Source organism: Parus major, chromosome 11 (genome assembly GCF_001522545.3).
Source record: "Parus major isolate Abel chromosome 11, Parus_major1.1, whole genome shotgun sequence".
Lineage (NCBI taxonomy): Eukaryota > Metazoa > Chordata > Aves > Passeriformes > Paridae > Parus > Parus major.
In genome coordinates this window covers 9733519-9753729 of record NC_031780.1, presented here as the reverse complement: position 1 = coordinate 9753729, position 20211 = coordinate 9733519, and the positions used below count along the sequence as shown (strand labels likewise).

General features: G+C 39.1%; 1 long non-coding RNA gene across 3 annotated transcripts in view; it reads right to left on the bottom strand.

Moving 5' to 3' along the window:
- Positions 1-20211, bottom strand: part of LOC117244978 — a 136622-nt gene that overhangs the window by 70547 nt on the left and 45864 nt on the right. The window contains exon 5 of one of the 3 annotated variants that reach the window (XR_004499029.1): positions 16546-16601. The exons of the other annotated variants lie outside the window; for them this stretch is intronic. This is a non-coding gene — a long non-coding RNA (uncharacterized LOC117244978). Of the gene's footprint in view, positions 1-16545; positions 16602-20211 lie in introns of those variants that run through there. 3 annotated transcript variants of the gene reach the window in all.

Sequence of the window (20211 nt, the reverse complement as noted above, 5' to 3'; positions counted from 1 at the left end):
CCTCTGACTGGAAATGAAGCCCAATTATCAGACACATACAAATGAGTGAAAGCAGTTCTAAAATAGTCCTCAGCCTAGTGATTAGGACATTCCTGCGAGAAATATGAACATCCTCTCATGATTCAGAGGAAGGAACTGAGCCTGGGTTTCCCTGCAGCCCAGATGATTGTTCTGGTCACTGGGCTATGCTGTCATCCTGCCCACTTGCTCTATTCCCCCCTGCCCATGGCCACTAGGACATTCAATTATTTATACCAAGTGGAACAACTCCAACAGGAGAGATTGAGGCACATTGCATGCACCTGCTCTTCCATTCATATTTTGCGCATTAATAAAAATTGCAAAAGCTTGACTCTTTTAGGACAAAGGATCATTTTCTGGCCAGTCCCATGTATTTTGTGACAAAAGAGAAAAGAAAATGGTCACAGCATTTATAATCGTGTATTTCAGCTTTTCCACTGTTCTTTATAAATATGTGTACTTACAAACACATGTAAAATATGGTAAATCTTCAGATAGGAGAAAAATAAAAATTAAGCACCTCTGATCATTTTAATGCATGTAACATAAATAGAATCCTCATTCTCATAAGCTGAGTACTAGGTAATTCTCATTCTCATTTCAAGGATTATCATCCAATAGCAGCATTTTAGTTTTTGAATATCAGGCATGATGTTAAACATAGCAGAAAGAGCAAAATACAAACCCATTCAATAAAATGTTCTTCAAAGAATCAATAAAAAGAATGTGGGGGACTGCTGCATTAGAGTTTTAAAGTACAATCACACATGATAATAAAGAGAAAAAAGGTAGAGTTGTGCATCGTGATGCTTCTGCAGTCTTTGTGATGATTTAGAAAGCCTTTTGTATTCATTCATGTTTAGGCAAACAAGAAATTTAAATATCAACAGCTTTGCAAAGACACAGTAACACAGCATAAACATTTGTTTTGTGGAATGCATGAAGACATGATTAAAAGCCCAGTTTCTTGGTGTTCTTTATATGATGTCTTTAACTTATGGTCATTCATATGGACATCTACTGCTTGATATCACTATTTATGACCTTTGGATTGCCTTTCTGTCAAGTAAAAGCAAAATCAAGCTCCTTCACCCAAAATATTGAACAAGTAGCAGAATACCTCAACATTTTTCCAAAGAGAAGACACTGAGTTTCAATATTTGTGAGATTAAAATCACACAGAAAAATGGATATGGTCTTACTAACATAATATTGGACAGCAGATCTGGCTGCAGATATAAGAAAGTTTCTTGTACTCAGCAAGGAGAGTATTCTCCTGCTAGGCCATGGAGGGCACAAAAGGCAGAGCTCCCTTTTTCCTGTCTATTATCTTATCCCATGAAGATATTCTCTTCTCTTATCCCACGCCCCGCTGGCTCCATTGCAATTTAATATGATGAAGATTTACACCTCCAGAGACTGTAGCAATGTTTTTCAGGAAAAAGAGCCCACCTCTTGGCTTGAAGAGCCAAGAACCCAATTTCACTCATTGCTTGATTTATAATGCAAAACCACTTATTGCAATTTACACGAACACTGCTCTCACTCTTTCTTGGTCTAGGAAAATCATTGTTTAAATAAGGGAAGCAATTGGGTTTTGTCGTGGAAATTAGGATGTTGCTGTTCCCCATTTAGGAGAAAAGACTAAGGCTATCAAGAGGAGTAAAAGGATAAGACAAAGAATTAAAAACTGCTTATCAAGGGAAAATTCCTGGATAATTGGACACTGAGTGTCCAACCAAACTTTTTCTACATTTTTAGGTTTACACAAACTGAGAGAAAGAACCTTCTCTCTAACATGTTGCAATTCCATATGTAGGCAGACAAGTATTTAATGTGATGTGCAGCGTGAACCCACTCACAGCAGTACTTGTGTATTCTGTATAAAATATTCTTTTTCGTTTTAGTGAAAGAACCAATAAAACCTATCACACAAACTGAACATCCTACCATCCCACACTCCCCCCCCCCCTTTTATTTTTTTCTTTTTAAGCTGCATTTGACAAGCAGCCGGTTTAAGCAGTTAAAGTCATTGCTCAAGTAGCAGGCAAATAGATAAAAGCTCCTTGTTTGGAAAAGCTGGGCAAGATTTTACAAGGTGCTGTGAACTGCTGGCACTGCAGTTCCATTCTAGAATGAGATTGCAAAAGGTGGGCTACAGAACTATGAAGAAAGGATTAGGAAAGAATCAAACTTTCCTGTACGATAGAAAAATACAAGAATCTCTTTACATCTAAGGAATATGCAGTCTGGGATGTACAACTTATACCAGAGTAGCTTGTTCTGCATTGCAGATACAAGAAAAGCAGCAATTAAAGTAACTTTTGAGGCCTTAACCTCTGGGATCAGCAATGGTAGATCATATTTTCTTTTCAATTCAATCCTGCATTTACAAAAGTCTTCCTCCAAGCTCTCCCCGTCCTTTCACTAGCATTTAGCTCCAACAGACCCAAGTTACCCAGCCTCTCTGAATACCCCCAGCAAGTCAAATTCTGCAGGAAAACAGGCTGAAGAACTCCCACCGACATCAGTGATGGCTGTCTGTAATATGTTCTAGCGGATGAGGTGCTGTTTTATGCAGGGCATCAGCTGTCCCACACCTACAGACCTACTGAGGACTTCTTCCTTGGAGCCTTCCACGCCACGGGACACACCCGTTCAGGCTCAGCGGTGATGGAAACCCTTGGCAGCCCGGGCAGAGGCACGGCTGGCAGGCACACGGTGCCCGCAGTGTCCCCAGGCTCGCCCTGGCCGTGCGGCAGCGGTGCGCTCAGGGTTTGTTTCCAGGCGCGGAGCAGCAGATGGCACTGTCCGCTGTGCCTCGGCTCCGCGGGGCACCGCCGCACACCCAGCCTCGCCCCAGGGCCGGCCGCAGCCACACACGGGCCTGCCATGTTCACCCACAAGGAAAAATGCTTGTCTCAACGCTGTACCCTTGTACAGTACCGCAGCTGTCGGTGAGCGCTCAGGGCTGGGCTCAAAGCGCCCCGCGCAGCTGCGCCCCAGAGGAGGCTGGACCAGGGATGGGTGAGCAGCTCTGCCGGTCCATCCATGGCAAGCTGTGGGTGGCCACCTATGGAGAGGGATCGTTTTTCCATATCAGAGCTGGATGCTAACTGGAAGGAGATCAAAAGCAGAAGGAAGTGCAAGAAAAAGAAACAATAGGAAATTAGTTGGCGGGGAAGGCTGGAACAAGAATTACCTCAACAAAACTAAACAGAGAGACAGACTGAGCAATTTGTGGTATCTCTGTTTATTTTGCCTTGTGACATGAAAGCAGGCTGTGCAAAAGGGATGCACGCTTACTCATCAGATCTGCTTCTTAGTGCTGATCTTTCATGTCCAGTCCCTATTGAAATGAAAGGAAGCTCTTAACAATTTTATTAATTGTTGCATTCAATCATTTTTAATAAATGAAAATATTTTTCACTATGAGGTACTATACCATACTAAAAGGATTTTAAGTATCTTTGTGAATTCCGTATCTATGTACATGCAAAGCCTTCTCATCAAGCAGCTGCCTTGATACACACTAAAAACAGTAAGCTGCATGACTTGCAGGGTAGTAATTCTAATCTACAACTTCTTGACCTGTTCTCCTACATTTTCCTTACTCTCAACCGGAAAACCACTGTGGTCCCAGTCCCACACTCTCAGACCATGCTAGCTTCTACCAGTGTTGGTTCAAATGCACAGCATGCCCAGAGGCTGATGGATGTCAGCAGTCCAGGACACAGGAGCAGTGTTTCAGGGGAGAGATGGAGTAACCAGGGCTGAGCAGGTCAGGTGTTTCCATTCGTCTCTGCTCTGCCATAAACTCACAGGTAGTCTCCTGAGTAGCCTGGTTTGAAGGCTTTATAAATCATAATGATTGTTGCTCAGAAATTTTCCTGTGAAACATGTTTCTGTGAGAAAACATCAATTTATCACCACTAAAACATTCTAAGGGTATGCACATTAATTTTGAAAAAAATGGGGAAGGATCCTCACATGACCAACATGTTTCCAATGTAAATCTTACTTGCCCAGCAGCTTGTCTGCCTTGCATGCTTGCAGCCCACATATGTGGCTGTTTGATCCATGGAAACCCTGTTCCTGAGCCAGCAAGGAACTTTGGACTTTGGGACTTTGGGACTGCCAGCACCCAGCAGGTGTTCCCCCAAGCTGCACTGGCAGGGACCCATACAGCTCACAGAGTCTTACAAAGGCCCAGAGGAAAACGGCCTCACACACATTCACTCACACTTACTCATACACACAGTCAAATGGAAATAAATAATAGACATAATAGACAAACAGTTTAAATGTCTGGGTGCAGAATCTTTTTTGAAAATTTTAGCATACGGAGAAATAACACCTCAAAAACAGTGCCCTCATAATATTACAAGCAAATCTTTTTCTGCACTATTAGAAAAGGAGACCAAACCCAATCACACACTATCTTTCAAATGCCAAATGCAGTAGAGAAGTCAAGATCAGAAGTGACTGTCTCTGACAAGCCCACTCAGAGACAAAAGGTTTCATATTCGACTTGTTGCCACATGCTGCCAAGTAATTGTTCTGAGAATGAAATTTGTGAATGCAATGATGGTGAAAGGAAATGCTGAACTCTTCGCTGTACCTCATAGCATTGCAGGAACCCTCAGATGAGAAGAAAAAGCAGCAAACACAAAACTGTAGAATAAAACGTTCTAAAGAGACAAAAGAAAACTGTATGAGAACATGACTTAAAATAAAATGAGATGTCTTTATATAAATGTTTGATTATAAATGAGTGCATTGGAGAAACCCAGTGCTCTCCCTCCCTTACTGGTTTTCCTTTGCAAAAGCAAAATCAGTGCTATTGTTACACTGTCAAGCTAGATCTATTTATATTCTGGGCCAAAGCTCTTCTCTGTACTGGTGTCCTTTCACCCGCTCAAAATAAACTGACCTCCTCATGAGGAGGTAGATTAGTTACTATTATGATAGCTCTAAAACTGAAAACTGGATATTACAAGCTAAACTCTGGTCTTGCATAGACACCAAAACAAATCCAGTGATTTACTGAAGTCACTTTGGAATTGCGAGAGGGTAAAGCTGGCTCCATGTCACTCAGAGTAATGTTTTCAATGTGGACAAAATAAAGAAAGTTGGAAGTCTAAATTTTCATGAAATCACACTGAGAAATCTGAATAATAAATAAGAAGTGTAAGAGCAGAGAAATCTGCCTTAGATTTCTTATTAGCACACATGTACTAGGCCTTCATTTTCCCTGCTGCTTATTTCCATTTATATCTTTATTCAAAAAACCCAAATCCTAAACAATTACACTGAATCAAGTGATATTGGAAGCACAAAAAGTTGTTTGTGTTGATATTCATCTAGCATACGTGGGTTTTGTTTTTCTCTTTTTTGCTTCAGGTGAGTTTTTTTTTGGAAGATGAGTTACTCTTATTCTGCACTCATTTAAGGTGTCACACACATTGGAGCCATGGAGACTCATCTTTTGATGAGTCTCAAGAGATTTTGTATTAAGCTCTCAATAAAGTCTGTAAGTGGACATCTTTGTGGCTCACTCAGATGGGAAAAACCCAATTTAATTACTAAATATCCCAAAATCAGTGTCTACCACTCATTTCCATTTTATTTTCATTTTTGGAGATGCATTGAAGAAAGAAGAAGTGGGGAAGAAGAAAGGTGCCTTACTAATATGACACCATCCCTTCTTCCTGGAGGGGAGACAATTTGCAAACAGCCCTTTGACATGTGAAAGGGGAAAATTACATTTCCCTCCTAGCTCTGTATAAAATAATTGGAAAATGTGGAGAGAGAGTTTTAAAAGAGAGTCTCAGAAAATAATAAAACCAAAGAGCAGATGAGAATTTGCGAGGGGCCCCTAGAGGTAACGCAGAGATCTGAAAATCAAACACGCTTAATGTATTCCTGTGTTCCCTTTTGTATATTTAAATATAGGGCTAGGAGGAGCCACTGTAATAAACTAGCCTGACCTCCCTGTGCAATGGAGACCACAGGTCCTGCCTGAAATAATTCCTGTTTGAGTTAGGGCTTTTTTCCCCCTAAGGGGAGAAGCAGGAGGAGGATTCCACAATAAAATGCTTGCACTATTTCAGCTCCCCTGTGAGGCACTGGATCCCACCGTGTGCTCTTCACCAGCTCTTGTTATGTCTTTCCAGTAAGTTTTAATATAAACAGGTGACAATCTAGTCCTTTAAACAGTGTAAGAGGGGTCAGCCTCTGCCTTTACCACTACCCAGAGTGGTATGCCATTAACTAACTCTAATATGTTAGTTTATTTTTTTTAAACAAGATGAACAGGGCTCAGCCCACAGTTTCCACTCTCATTGCAAGCAGACCGTTGCTTTAGGACCACTGTGGTCTGAACTACGTTCAAAGCCTTTACCCCAGTTCTAATTTTGCTGTGAGTGTATCTTTAAAAAGAAAAATTGTTATGATGACAGCTAAAGAAAGCTGGAGTCTCTGGGGCCAGTGTCATGTGTTCACATCAGGAAACTGACCACTGTTGTTAAAAATTAAATGCTTGACATGAACTAAACTCACAGAAAAATATGATTCAAGTCTTTCAGCAAGCACTGTTTATGAAAGCTTGAAAGAGCTGAAAGCCCAATATGATTTACATCCTGGGAGCTGGTATGCAACTTTAAACTTGTTCTTTTTTCAAGTTCATCTTGTCATCCATAGATAAATATAGACTAGGACAAACCAAAATAAATGGGTGGGTACCAAAAGCCACAAGACAACTAACCATAATGGAGGTACTTGTCCTCCTGTTCAATAGCAAAACCAGCATATACTTGGTTTAAATAGCTGGTTGGGGTAAAATGAGTATTACTGGACAGGAACACTTAGCCAGTATGATCCAAACAAGTCAAAAAATAGCCAGAGTACAACCACATAAAATAAAACACTGACCAGATTTAAGTATAATTGGTCACCCTCCCATGTTTTCGGATTCCTATTATTATAGCTTAGGAGGCTCTGTAATGTACCTTTGGAAAAAGTCTAACAATTTCAATGGGCTTCCAACCTTTGCACTTCAGTAAGATGATCCACTGAGAATGTTACTGTATGAGACTATAAAAAAATATTAGAGCCCACTTCACACACAGAGGTGCAGCAGACACGTCTGTGACTGTTCATCACCACCAATGTCTCCAACCCTGTTTGCTCAATGGAGCCGCATTATGAAGGCAATATCTGAGCAATCCCAACTTTGCATGTTCCACCATAACAAGGTATCCTATTTTCAGCCTAAAAGTGACATTTAAATAAATATTTGTGCTATGACATTGGGAAATGAAGGCCAGACAACATCCTACTGTTTCCAGGATGAGCAAATCCAGTGATTAGACCAAAAGTCCCCAAGAACACTTGCTTGGGGCGTCGAGAAGGATTATTTAACCATGTTACATAACACAGCAGGCTGAATGGGTGCTTTATATATGGGAACAAATTCAATAGTATTTTCTTCATTTGAATTTTTTTAGCTCCCCTTTTCTAACCACTTTGGCCTGTGCTGTTCTCAGCTTCCCTGACGATACACCTGAATTCCACCCACAGTATTTATTCTAATGAAAGTACCAAACCCTGGCAGCTCTCCTCCTGCCGGGAAGGCCTGGCTGTCCTGCAGCCCCAGGAACACGAGAACATCTGTGCAGACTTGCCATATGGCACTGGTGTCCTCAGCCACACAATGCCCACCAGCTTAGCTTTCACAAACACCTTCATGATTTAACAAGCAGGGCATGTAGAGCACTACTGACGTTTCCTATCACAATATTTATAGAATGGTTGCATGACTATATAGAGAGAAAAGCCTTGCAAAATTTTGCAAAGATCGGAATCTTTCAGAACTAGAATAAGACATGACAGGAAGCATTTGAAGTTATCATATCCACATACTAACATGTACACATTCAGTAATTTGTTCACAAGCCCACTGCTGTTTTGAAGAGGGAAAGAAAATCATATGTGACTGTATCCATTGTTTTTCCTGGTCCTTAACCTCTGCTTCCCTTCTTCTCACAGATTGTAAAATCCTCTAGGAAGGATTCTCTCTTCAATGTTTAGAAAGGGCCTAAACAAATCACTGCCACTAAATAAGCATGTATTAAATGGCATCCCAATTTCAAATCACAAGGGGCTGGAAAGTGCAATTCAAACAGCTGCTTTTTTCATTTATGCATCTCCAAAGGTCAACCATGAGCTTGAATGTATAATACATAATCTGCCCGTGCTCATCAAAGGAGAGTTCCAATCGTCAGTTACTTTAGGGAGGAAAGAAACCAGTCTGCCTAACACCTAGTAAGATGCCCTGTGGGAAGTAAAACTGGTGTCAGAAGCAATGTGGTGATGGTCAGTTCTTTATCTAATCTTTGTAACAGTTGAATCAGTCGATGCTTAGGTTTTAAATTCTCAATCAACAAGCAATATATAATCTTTGATTTCAGGAAAACAGACTTCAAAGGAACACAGTTTCCTTAGACAAGTGACTAAAATTTTGTAACATACAGAATCTCACCATTAAACATAAAAGCCATGATAATCCTAAGTCAATTTATAATGCCTCTTTCTTTCACATTTTCTTTTAAGTAATGAGCTTGTAAATCATTAATAATAAGATAATGATATTTAAAATATTTGTGTGAAATATTTGAAGTTATAACAAAATTTAAAACACATAAACACCTGAGGTGGCAGGAGCTGTTTACTAGTAGAGCATTAAAGTATTGCTACAGAGTTTATGAAACCAAATTTAACAGAGTATATTTTATTCTAGTTGCAAAATTCTAGTTCCCATTGAACCAGAAGGGAACTGAAAATTAAAAGAATTCATGCTACATGTGAAAGAGGAATGTAGTATATTCTCAATAAAGAATAAGTATAGATAATTCACAGTTATTTTAATGTGGCATGAACAGTTTACAGAGAGGTGTAGTTCTGGAAAATTTATAATTAGAAATAGAAATGGACTGCTAAGTAGTGCAGCAAAATGTACTTTGTGTAATGCAGTACTGGCACATAGGGATATTTAAATTAAAACTATGCAACCCTTTAAAAAGGATACCCTGACTAGTATAAATTGTTCATCCAGAATTTATCCACAAACAGATTTGAGTGGGTGAATCCAGGCTGATAATGTGAAAGATGATACATCCTGTTGGCAAGCCAACAAATCTCTGAAATCCAGTCCCAGGCAGACTTTCTGGTCACCACAGTCTTGCTATTTTTCTTTCATCAAATGATGGCTTGGGTAGCACAGACACTGCCTTCCTTCCTAAGCAACATTTTTATTCTATCCACATTGTCAATCACAGAAAGGACAAGAAGAGTAACTAATCCACAGATTCTCCCTAATAAAGCAAAGGAAGGTAGAACAGCCAAAAGTAGCTCAGGAAGATGGTCAAAGACTATTTCCTACCACTGTAGCTGTATCTGCTGAGGGATAAAGGAAGACATCTGACTTATTGGCACGGGCTGACAAATTTCCAAGCCAGTAATGTCTAACGGGGCCATTTTTCTCCATATTTTGATATCTCTCTTACAGTTTCTGCTGCTTGCCCACTATTTTACTATCCAAGATTTTTTTTATATCACCTTAGCAGCTTAGTGAACAAACTAGCAATTAAAAAGAGCAGTTTTCATCATTGCTCTAGATATTGCTCTTGTCTAATATCCAGTGATATTAGAGTGATAAGGAGTGGAGTTTATATATAATAGTGTTTTTATAATAAAGGGGAGTTTGTATAATAGTGTTGTTTATATATTTGCAGAGCTACCAGATCTACTGGTCAGACCCAAACCCAAAGTCTAAGAACAGAAACTGACTTCATTTTATTTTTAATAAGTGGCAAATTTGATTGATAAAATTATGTGCTAGTATGGTTTATTGTAACTTTAATAAAGGAGAAAATTGTAGCAAGCATTCTGGGACAGCAATGCTGTGATAATCAAGGGTTAAAGAGGTGCAACATGAGGAAAAACAGAGCTTATAAATGTTATATACTCTCAGATAACTAAAAATGTAGCAAAGGAAGATTTAGAGGAAAAAACAAACTGTGGCAATTTACCCATTAAACACATCTCAAACATACTGGGGAGTAATTTCATTTTCAGTCAAAGATTCCCTGATGTCAAAGTGCCCACAAAGATGCCAAAAAATTTCTCTCTCTCTATGTAATGCGTATTTTCTTTTCTACAGTAAAGAGCACATTCTATCTGCTAGGGGGAGACCCTTGTATTTTGCATGGCCAAGGGACTTCAGACATAAAGACTGATAGCATAATCTCCCGTTTAGCCAGACTATCCTGGCACAGACTGGCCACAAGCAGTTTGCTCTGCATGTAAAAGCAGACAAATCTCAAACCAGAAACCTGCAAATACAGAAGAATACGGAGAGGTCTAATAGACTGCTTGAAGATGCTGGAGGACATTTTGGATGTATGAACTCAGCTCTTGAAAAACACCAGATTGGGTCCCTGAAGAAGAAATTACTTCTCCTGAATGCATCAGGCTTAAAAAGGAAACTCAATTGATAAATCTGGTCAGTTTTGGGAAAGAAATGGTAGGAATTTATGAATCTAGGGTTGCACCTTAAATGCTGATTTGAGAGATCAGCTGGGGTGTTAAGCATTGCACTACACACAGAAGAATCTGACTTCCAGTACACAAACTGACATGCTAATAAATCCGTAGAAAAAAACAACATGAAAGCTGACACATAAATAATTCAAACGTATTGCCTGTTTTTAAACAAGGTCCTACTATTCCATAAACATGAGAGTAAAAGTTTTAAAAGAAAATTGTTTTCCTAATCTTTTTCATTAAAACAAATATGATGACATTTATTCTATTTTAAAATTATTCCTAATCAAAGCCTTCCAATCAGCCTCATACTTTCTTTGCTAATTGTGACATACTTCAGTGTGGACTTTCACCACTGTCCCAGAAGGTAGTGTCTTTGTGTCCTGATACTGTTTGGGGTTACTAAACTCACACAAAAACTACAATCAGTAATAAAAATGGGGTCCAGCTTGCTTGTTTGATCTTTAATCGTCATGCCTTCATATTAATATGATCTTGATTGCTAATCACAGGATACTGATCTCTTAACTCAATTAGCTGCTACCTTCAACTTTTAAGTTTTAAAGACCATATTTAAAACCCACTTTTATAAAAGCAAACAAAAATCCAAGAACTTGAGAATCTTCTATTAATTCAGACTTGCTTTTTATAAACAACACACATCTGAGAGGGCTCTCCATCATGCATATGACTAATTCTGCCATCACCAAAGTGGTATGTCCAGAGCTAACAATGAAGCCCTGGAAAGACTTACTAGCTAGTTTCACTACAAGGTGAAACTCGCCAAATGGGGTCAGGAATATCTCAATGGGGAGTTCTAAGGTTACTGGTAGGAAATGGGTATTCACAACTACTAGCTAAATTATTTTTTAACTTAATGTGTTGGACAAAGTGGGTGATTGGTCAAGTTCTTCTCTCAGGAACATAAATGTAATTCTGAAGTGACTCTATTGACCTGAGCACTGAAGTAGAAATGTGAATCTATTTCTATCTGAAATGTATTGCAGCCTGTCACATTAGTTCTGTGATCCTGGCAGATCCTACAAGTGAATGGGGTCAAGACATGTCAGTACACAGATGGGAGATTGTCAAACATCCTCTAAGCAGTTGGAGGAAGAGGTGTTGGTACCTGCATAGCCCTCCCTTTCCCAGCAAATCTCCTTAGGGCCTTTCTGTGTGATGTCTACTTGGGCCCAAACCTTCTCCTCACCTTAGCTACAGTGCAAGGAACCCCAAGAGACATTTACAGTCCCACAACTGTATGCTAAAACACATGAATTCTTCCACTCATCTGTTTTCATGTCCCTCAATGCTTCCTCAGGTCATACCTCTGACAGCAGCTCTCTTCCTCCCCAATTCCCAGCTGGGGGAGCTGCTTCCACAAATAGACCCTGTTACTTTTCCATCAGGATGTGGTTTCTCACCAAAGATCTGTTTTCTGAATTACTTAAACCAGCAAACACCCCTTGGACTGAAATGTTGTAAGAAATTAATTCAGCAGTCAGTGTGCTGTGTGTAACAGCAGGGAGTCAGGAACTGCTGCATCCCAGGTGGAATGCCTGTCCTTGCCAGGTGCTTGGGTCTTTGGGGCAAGGAAGGGAAGCAGGTCTTTGCAGTGAGATGATGTAAGACTCATTTTCAGTCAATTTAATCAACTTTAGAACTTGTTTGGTCCCAGAACTGCATCTATCCAAAGGGTTTGCTTGGTTCTAGCCCTTGTAAAAGTGGATCTGACCGGTGATCCCCACAAAATATATTTACATAGTTTGGGTGGACAACCTAAAATATTGAAAATTGAATAATTTTTGACTGGATCTGTGGTGAAGATGAATTGAATTTATGCTTTGTGTGATGTTAGGTGGCAGTATGCCACTATGTTAAAGATCTGATATGCTTTCCAGAGCTCTGGGAACATTTGGGATATTAACCCTGGAGCTTCAGGCAGATTTCAAATTTCCATTCTACTGACCTACATTATTGCTGCAGTCTTAATGCTACAGTAGTCTTTGCTTCTTGTCCCAAATTTCCATTTTTCTCAGCAGACAACCTGAGAGACTTCATTATAGGGTAATGATCTGAAAGTGCATCATTAAATACATAAAGCACTTCACAATTATTTTAATTATATGAAAATATATATGCCCGATGTTATTAGTCAATAAAAATTCTTAAAAGATAGAAAAGTAGAAAAAGTCAGAATATTCTCTTAAATCATTATATTTTTTTCAAGTTAACAGCACAATTTTCACCCAATTTTAATCCTTATCTATTATGTAAACCACTGCAAAATACCAAAACACACTAATAAAGCGTGCAATCCATAAATAGTGAGTCCTAGTCTTTTAACAAATGATGAAAGCTTCACTTCTTCACAGAAAGTTAAAAACTCCCACATGAAGCGACTTAAATTTTGCCCATTCTCTGCCTTATAACAGTGCTTCAGTATTTTAATTATCTGTGGCTCTGCATATACGTGACAATAGGATCAAGCCTTATAAGACAAGTTCTCCTTTATTTCCACTTCCCAAAAGTCGCTAAACTTTCAATGAACTAAGACTGCAGGATCAGTTCTGCCGTGCTCTAATTTTAACATCTGAAAATAGCAATAATCAATAGGGCTGAACAATCCATGATTTTAAATTAAAAATCAAATAAAATCCTCATGAATCTTCTATCATCGAAAAGGCCCTTAGATAAGACACACAAATGGATTTTCTAAGCTTGGCAGATTATAAATAGATGTAGGTACAGATAAAAACTTTTTGATGTTATCTTCAACACAAACTTTCCAATAATTAACCAACTGTGAGCAGTATAGAGGAACAGTTTTATTCTTGTGTCTTCAGTACATCTCCTGATAATCTGGCCTCAGGTTTCTCTATTTTATACTTGCATGAATGGCAAGGAATCCTTTACTTAGGGTAACAAATAACAAAAGTATCTGATTTGCAGATTTGTTTTGCTCATAGAATATCAGTAAGTAGCTGCAAGTTCCTCTCATTAAAGAGATGTATTAAAAGATATTTAAAACTTTATGGAATTCAGGTACTCTAGAAAGTGAATTTCACTGGAAAACCGAAGTATTTTTTCCACAGAATACTTGCTGATCAAAATGATTATTTTTTTTAATGTCTTCAGTTCTTATGGAGGAAAAAAACACCACCATGCTTTTGAGCAAATTTGAAATTGTGTGTAAAATAGATAACAAATTAAGGAAAACAATGTTTCCATTAAAAAGTAACATATATAAAAACAACTAGTTCTTTAATAATTATTAGGTTCCCAAAAAGGATTTCTTGTTGGAATGTTTCAGAATGGAGAAATGTTTTCTAAAACTATGACTGATCAATAGAAGACAGCAGCCCCTAAGTCTTCTAGCACCAGCTAAAAACTGCTACAGCCACATGATACAAAGTGTTGGTCTGGTATAACCTCACTCTGCCAGTTCCAATTTGATCCATTTTTTTTGATGGGATAATTTCGTACTAGCAAAGCACATACTGGATCAGGTATCATCTGTCTGTACCACTCAGAGTTTATGCCAGACAAAGTACAGCATGTCTTCTGCAGTCACCATGAAAGCACAGAGCTGGGACAAGGCCTGTGTAATGAATATGCTTTGACTAATTCACCAGAAACGTGATCATGCCAAACCCAGAGCAAATTAGACCTGCTGGGTGATGCAACAGTGCCCAGGTCTACTGTTAATGATTGTGAATGGCACAGTCACAAAGCCACCAGAAATCATTTCTCTGCCCTAATTCCCAGAGTGCAGACTTTTTAGAAATAACGTGCACATATTTGAAATTATGACTTTGGTTCTTAAAAAAGTTTGGGGTACAATGAGATTATTTTTCTGTAAACAAGTCCATGGTAGAATTTCACTATGAGCATGTTTTGGATCAGCCAAACAGAAAGAAGGTTTTTAATCATAAGAAAAAAAAGAAAACTATTCAAATCATGCAAACAATTTGTGAAGCCTAGATGGTGTTTAGAGAGTTTTTTCATAACAACAATTTTGTGGCAATAAACCAGCAATAGTAATAATTATCTAATGATCAGCATGTCAGGCCCTAGTTCAAGGATGCAGCAGGGTGACAGAGTGGTGGTCTGTCAGGGTCACTGAGGCTGGGTGTCTGCACCCCCTGCACAGCTCCACAGCTCACAGAGCCACTGCCTCAGTCCACCAGCAAACCTCAGGCCCGGCTTCGATAAATCATGTTCTAAGTCACATGGCCAGAAACAAAACATTTGGATATGTGATAAAAGATTTCTTTGACTCCTCTGAAACATTTCTCATGGGTGCTGTGCTCATTTTGAAGCCCCTGCCTTTGCAGGCTCTGACACACCTCCCAGCAGCGCTGCACGAGCAGAGCGCAGTGGCGGTACCAGAGCACTGCGAAGGGGCCAACCAGAACTGTGTCATCATCATTTCTGTGTCTTTTCCCCACACGGTGCCCGCTCTGTGGGAATGCTGAGGCTGCATGTGAAACTGCAGCAGGCACAAAATTACACGTTAGCTATCTCCATTATAACAGGCTGTCATCGTTCAGCACAGAGCAGCCATTAATCATCCAACAATCATTCATCCATCCTCTCGGTGAAGCATTAAACTGTGGCCCTTTCTGTCTGTCTCTGGTGATCATCCAGGTGGAAATTAGAAATCCCAGAGTGCTTTTCAAAAAGAACAGGGGCTAACCTGGGTGACCCTCAATAATAAAAGGGAAAACCTGTTTCCATTGTCCACAGCTGTGTGTAAGCTATTGCCAAGTACATAATAGGCGCCACATTTACCTACACAGTCACTGCTTCTCCAGCATTTAACTCATTCATCTGTAGAGTGGTTTGGGACACCTTGAGTATGAAATATGCTCTGTGAAATCAAATTCCATTATCCCTTACAGCATGCTGACATGCATTTTCAACCAAAAATTTCACACTGCCCCTATGATTCAATCTTAAAAGAGTCTCCTCCCGGTGTAGCAATTTGCAGTAGTGCTTCACCTTCATGCAGGGAACTAAGTGCTCAATACACCATAAAACATATGCTAATAATGGTGGGAGAAATTCACTTAACATGGACAAATGTTTGTTGTTGGTTTTTCCTCTCTTTTTTCTTAAATTGGTTTTCTTTGTCGTTAAATTATGATACTTGTGCTCTCTAGATTGAATAAAATCTTGTTCTTTCTTTTGGAGCTTCTGGGTGAAAGACATTTAGGGACTTAGATAATCACCTTCCTAACTAGATTTGATCTGATTTTGAGGTCATTTTCATGCATTAGCTTAAAAGAATTACAACACAATTTAATAATAAATTCTGTTAATATAACTTAGCCTTGAAAAATTGCACTTATATTGAGCAAGTAATATTTTAATGTTTTATTCACTAAAGCCCAATTCTAAAGACATTTTGATCCATAATCACAATGTCCTTAAGCACATCCAATTTTTCAGTGCAATGATGAAATTTAAAACCAGAAAAAACAAGCAATATAAGGCAGTTAAGTGTCTCAGTCTCATTAGAAGAGGGTAGAAATTAAGCTTTTGATGCCCTTAATATTTTTAGAGTTTCTAGCTCAGGGATATAAAGTAAATGTTAAGTGTTGACTGAGCCCAGAAGAAGGGACTGTGACCTCCAGAGGTCCAATCCCATCCCACACTTTTCCACAGGTTCATACTCTACTACCTGCTCATTTGAGAGAATTCAAAGTACATTGATTCATTTACAGGACTACAATGGATTTTGTACCATGCTCACTGCTACGTTATCCAAATGGCAAATAAGAAAACAGAGAAACTGAACTACTGGATTTTGACTAAGCCTGCAAAATTACATTTTAGCAAAGTTATATTATACAGAAAAAAAAGGAGGCACAAACACGGCTACGTAGAACAAGAATAAATATTGGCATAGAGGACATACCATTCATTATCCATGCTTTGGACCATAGCTCTGAAAAAATTCGTAACTACACCTATATTAAGGGAGAGAAAATATGTTATTATTCTCTCACAGCTTTGTTTCAAATGAAGAGATTACATGGACTGAATTAATTTCTAATCATTCCCTCATGTGCACTGGAAGGCAAGATGCTCATAGCAGAAGGTTCCACATTTTTGTGAATTTGCATACATGGATGTGCTCAGCTTCACACACCACTGACATGATGTTAGAAATCAAATATCATTAAGTTCTACCTACACTTTTGTGTACCAAGTTGATACAGTTAAAAACATATATATATTGGGGAGATAAATGTGGCTAAACAACTGGAGAATGAGAGGACTATGAATGTAGAGTGCAGATATTTAATTCATTTTTTAATACAGCTTCCATGAACACTAAACTTTCCAGTATGTTCTGCAATTAGGAATTATTTACAACATATGTTGGGCAATTGCACATTCCTTTTTGTCACACCCTCAGCTAAAAATCTGGGACAAATGGTCCGCAAATGCAAAACTAGGGAACACAACATTTAAAATGGCACACTGGAAACAGGAATGAACAAATGCATGAAGCCATTTAGAAAGCCAAGGTGAATTTAGTACACAGGCATGAAACCTCATTGAAGCAACATCCTCCTGGTGTCTCAACTGCAAGTGTCCTGCCTGCAAGGAGCAAAAGAAAAAGGGCTGCAACTCCCCCACTTAATACACGGCTGGTTACTTGACCAATGATTTATATCAGGTGCCTAACATATCCAGTCTCAATTTTTCTGCAATTAAGGAGGGCAGGGCAGGCCAGTGACAAACGGTTTTCCTACAGCACTTTTGGCTTTAGCTATTATCCCTTAGATATCTTTAAACTAATTCATCCCTCTCTAGAATCCCAGGTTTGGGTTGATAAATCAAGCGAGACCTGTGTGTGCTGGGAGCTGATTACAGGGTCATTCCTCAGCAGAAATGTTTGACCATAGTTTCCCAACTTCATATTTTATCTAGCAGCTGGTGATGTATCATCACTAATCCAAATGCAAAGTATCAGGAAATAAAAGGAGGCGGCACTGTTTATAATAAATCACTGACAGGGAAAGCTTGACCTTTTCATTTCCTACAAGGTATTTCATTGTTAGACCACAGACAAACAGAATTTTTCATCTGGTGCTTAATATGCATCAGAAGAGAACAAAGGTTTATAAGACAAGAAGAGGAGGGTACTACCTCCACTAGATGACACTTATCTTTCCATAGATCAAAAAGGCAATGCTGTTAATAACACTTTTTTTTTCCTTAAGAATCTTTTGTTCTTCTTATTAGACCATAATTTAATAATAAAATGCATTGTTACCTTTCATTCTGAAGGAACATTCAGAGACTGTCAACTGTACAAAGCCTTTTAAAAATGTATTATTTTTAAGAAAAATGTTTATCTTTAAAAGCAAATATAAATGACTAACACCATAATAATGTAAAAATCACAAAATGATATCATTATTATTAATGCTCAAGCTGGAAAGGTATCCCCCATATGTTTTATTGGTACGGCAAAAGTGGCTACAGGTGACATCACTGTTCAGACTGGACACAGCACAAGTACTTAATAAAAGGTTTCCTCTTCAAGAAGCTTCCATTTCACCTTTCACAAAAAAAAGGATGGGAAACAGAGGTACAAAATAGACATGATTAATATATCTTCCTTGAAAAAAAAGATAATCTGTTAAACTCAGGTATCTTGTTGGTCTGTCTCCCCTAAACTTCCAACAGGTTACATCATATCCAGCTGCAAGATTCAGCTCCTTGACAAATATAGCAGCCACAACATTTTTTAAAAACACAAGAGGCTGTTGAGATACACATCCCCTTTCCTCCTTTCAAACAGCATGACCCAGCACCAGAATGAGACACCAGGCATGGCTGCCTTTTCAGCCCAGAAGGATTCAGGCAATGGCTCTGTGTGCCTTAGCATCAAGAGCACTCTAAACACATATGCTCGACTACAATCACATGAAACAAACTCAGGATCAACAGCAGGTCACCTGTCCCATCTCTTTTCCTGTAGAAAATCACAAAGTTTTATGTTTGGGCTTCCTTTATGCTGGCTTCCTTTGAAAGCTGGTGAATTTCATAAATTCTTTCTCAAAAAGCCCAGGTAGGAGCTCAGAAAACCTGAAGCCAACTTCAGGCAGAGCACATGAATGCAGCCTCATTGCTGTAAAACACCTACTACCAGGGTACCTTGAGCATGTCACAGCTTCTGCCAGTAGAGCAGGGGTCTTTATTTCCCCTTCTCCCTCTCCCAAAGAATCATACTAGAAATTATTCATTTGGATCTCTAACAGACCTTTCCTTCTTGGATTTTCAGTGGATACTTACATGCTGTGTTAGTACAGCAGAAAGCATTAAGAGATATTTTAGTATGGACCACTTACAGTTTTTACACCAGCCTGCACACTAAGTTTACTGACAGCTGGTGTCTTTAGCTGTATCAGCAGCCTCAAAAGTGCAAAGAGGAGAGCAGAGCAGTGGTCTTACTCCTACTAGGAAGTTGGAGGTTATTGTAATCCTGAGGAAACATCAGCTCAGCTTGCTCAACAATAAAAATGATATTACAACAATCCCTGTGGGTGTTTCTGTTGTATTGGTTGTCTCCAACCTCACCCTTACACGGAGCTGTCATATCACTACCACTAAGCTGCAAGTGGCTTTTTTAATTTGCCAACATCTTAATGTATTTTACTATCATTAGCTGCTACTTCTCCTCTCACACAAAACAGGTTTAGAAAATCTATTTTACTAAGAGCTAGTATATCTAATTTGTACGAATTTACTAAAGCTTGTCAGTCACACTAAAGCATTTAATCATCTGTGACATTAAAATAAAACACTTTAAAACCTTTGGCAGAGAGTGTTCCTGTTAAGAAAGTACTGTAATAGTATTCACTCTGCTGGCAACACAGAAAAAAGCAGCAGAAATTAACATGAGCAAAATACAGTCATTCTCATCAAACTTCCATACTGGTCAAAGTTGGAAATTCTTCGATGCTCCTTCAAAGAACAGCTTATTCCCATTGTAATGATCTGAGAGGTTTCATCCTTTTATATACAGCAGCCATGTAGGCAGGGGGAAGCTGTTATAAAGTCAATACTAGGGGGTTTTAGTGTAATTAGAACCCCTCATTGCCCAGAGGGAAGAAAAAAAGTAGGAAACTTTCTCTCTGCTTTTATATTACTACCGAGAAAAAATCTGAACACTTAAATTAGAGGAGTTATCTTAAGGGGAATATCTTTTTGCCCTCCTATGCTTAGTCTTCACTGGAGTCAGGATAGCTAGAAACTGCCATTTAATTTCACTCCTCTCCTCCTGCCTTTTAAGAAGAGAAAAAATAAATGTTAATTGTCACAGTCAGGTCACTCCAAGATCCAGTCTCAAGGATCATCACCAAATACAAGGAGACTTGGTGCTATTTGGTGCTAGGAGTGCACTTGAAATAGGCAGCTCTTGGTCCCCAAGCTACAGCAGGGGAGAGTCCCCGCTTGGTCACAGATCCATGGGGGTGACAAGCTGATGCCAGCTTGGGCCCCCTGCAAGATTAACACCTGTGCTCTAATGAGGTCATACTGTGGGAGGGAAGGGAGGGAGGG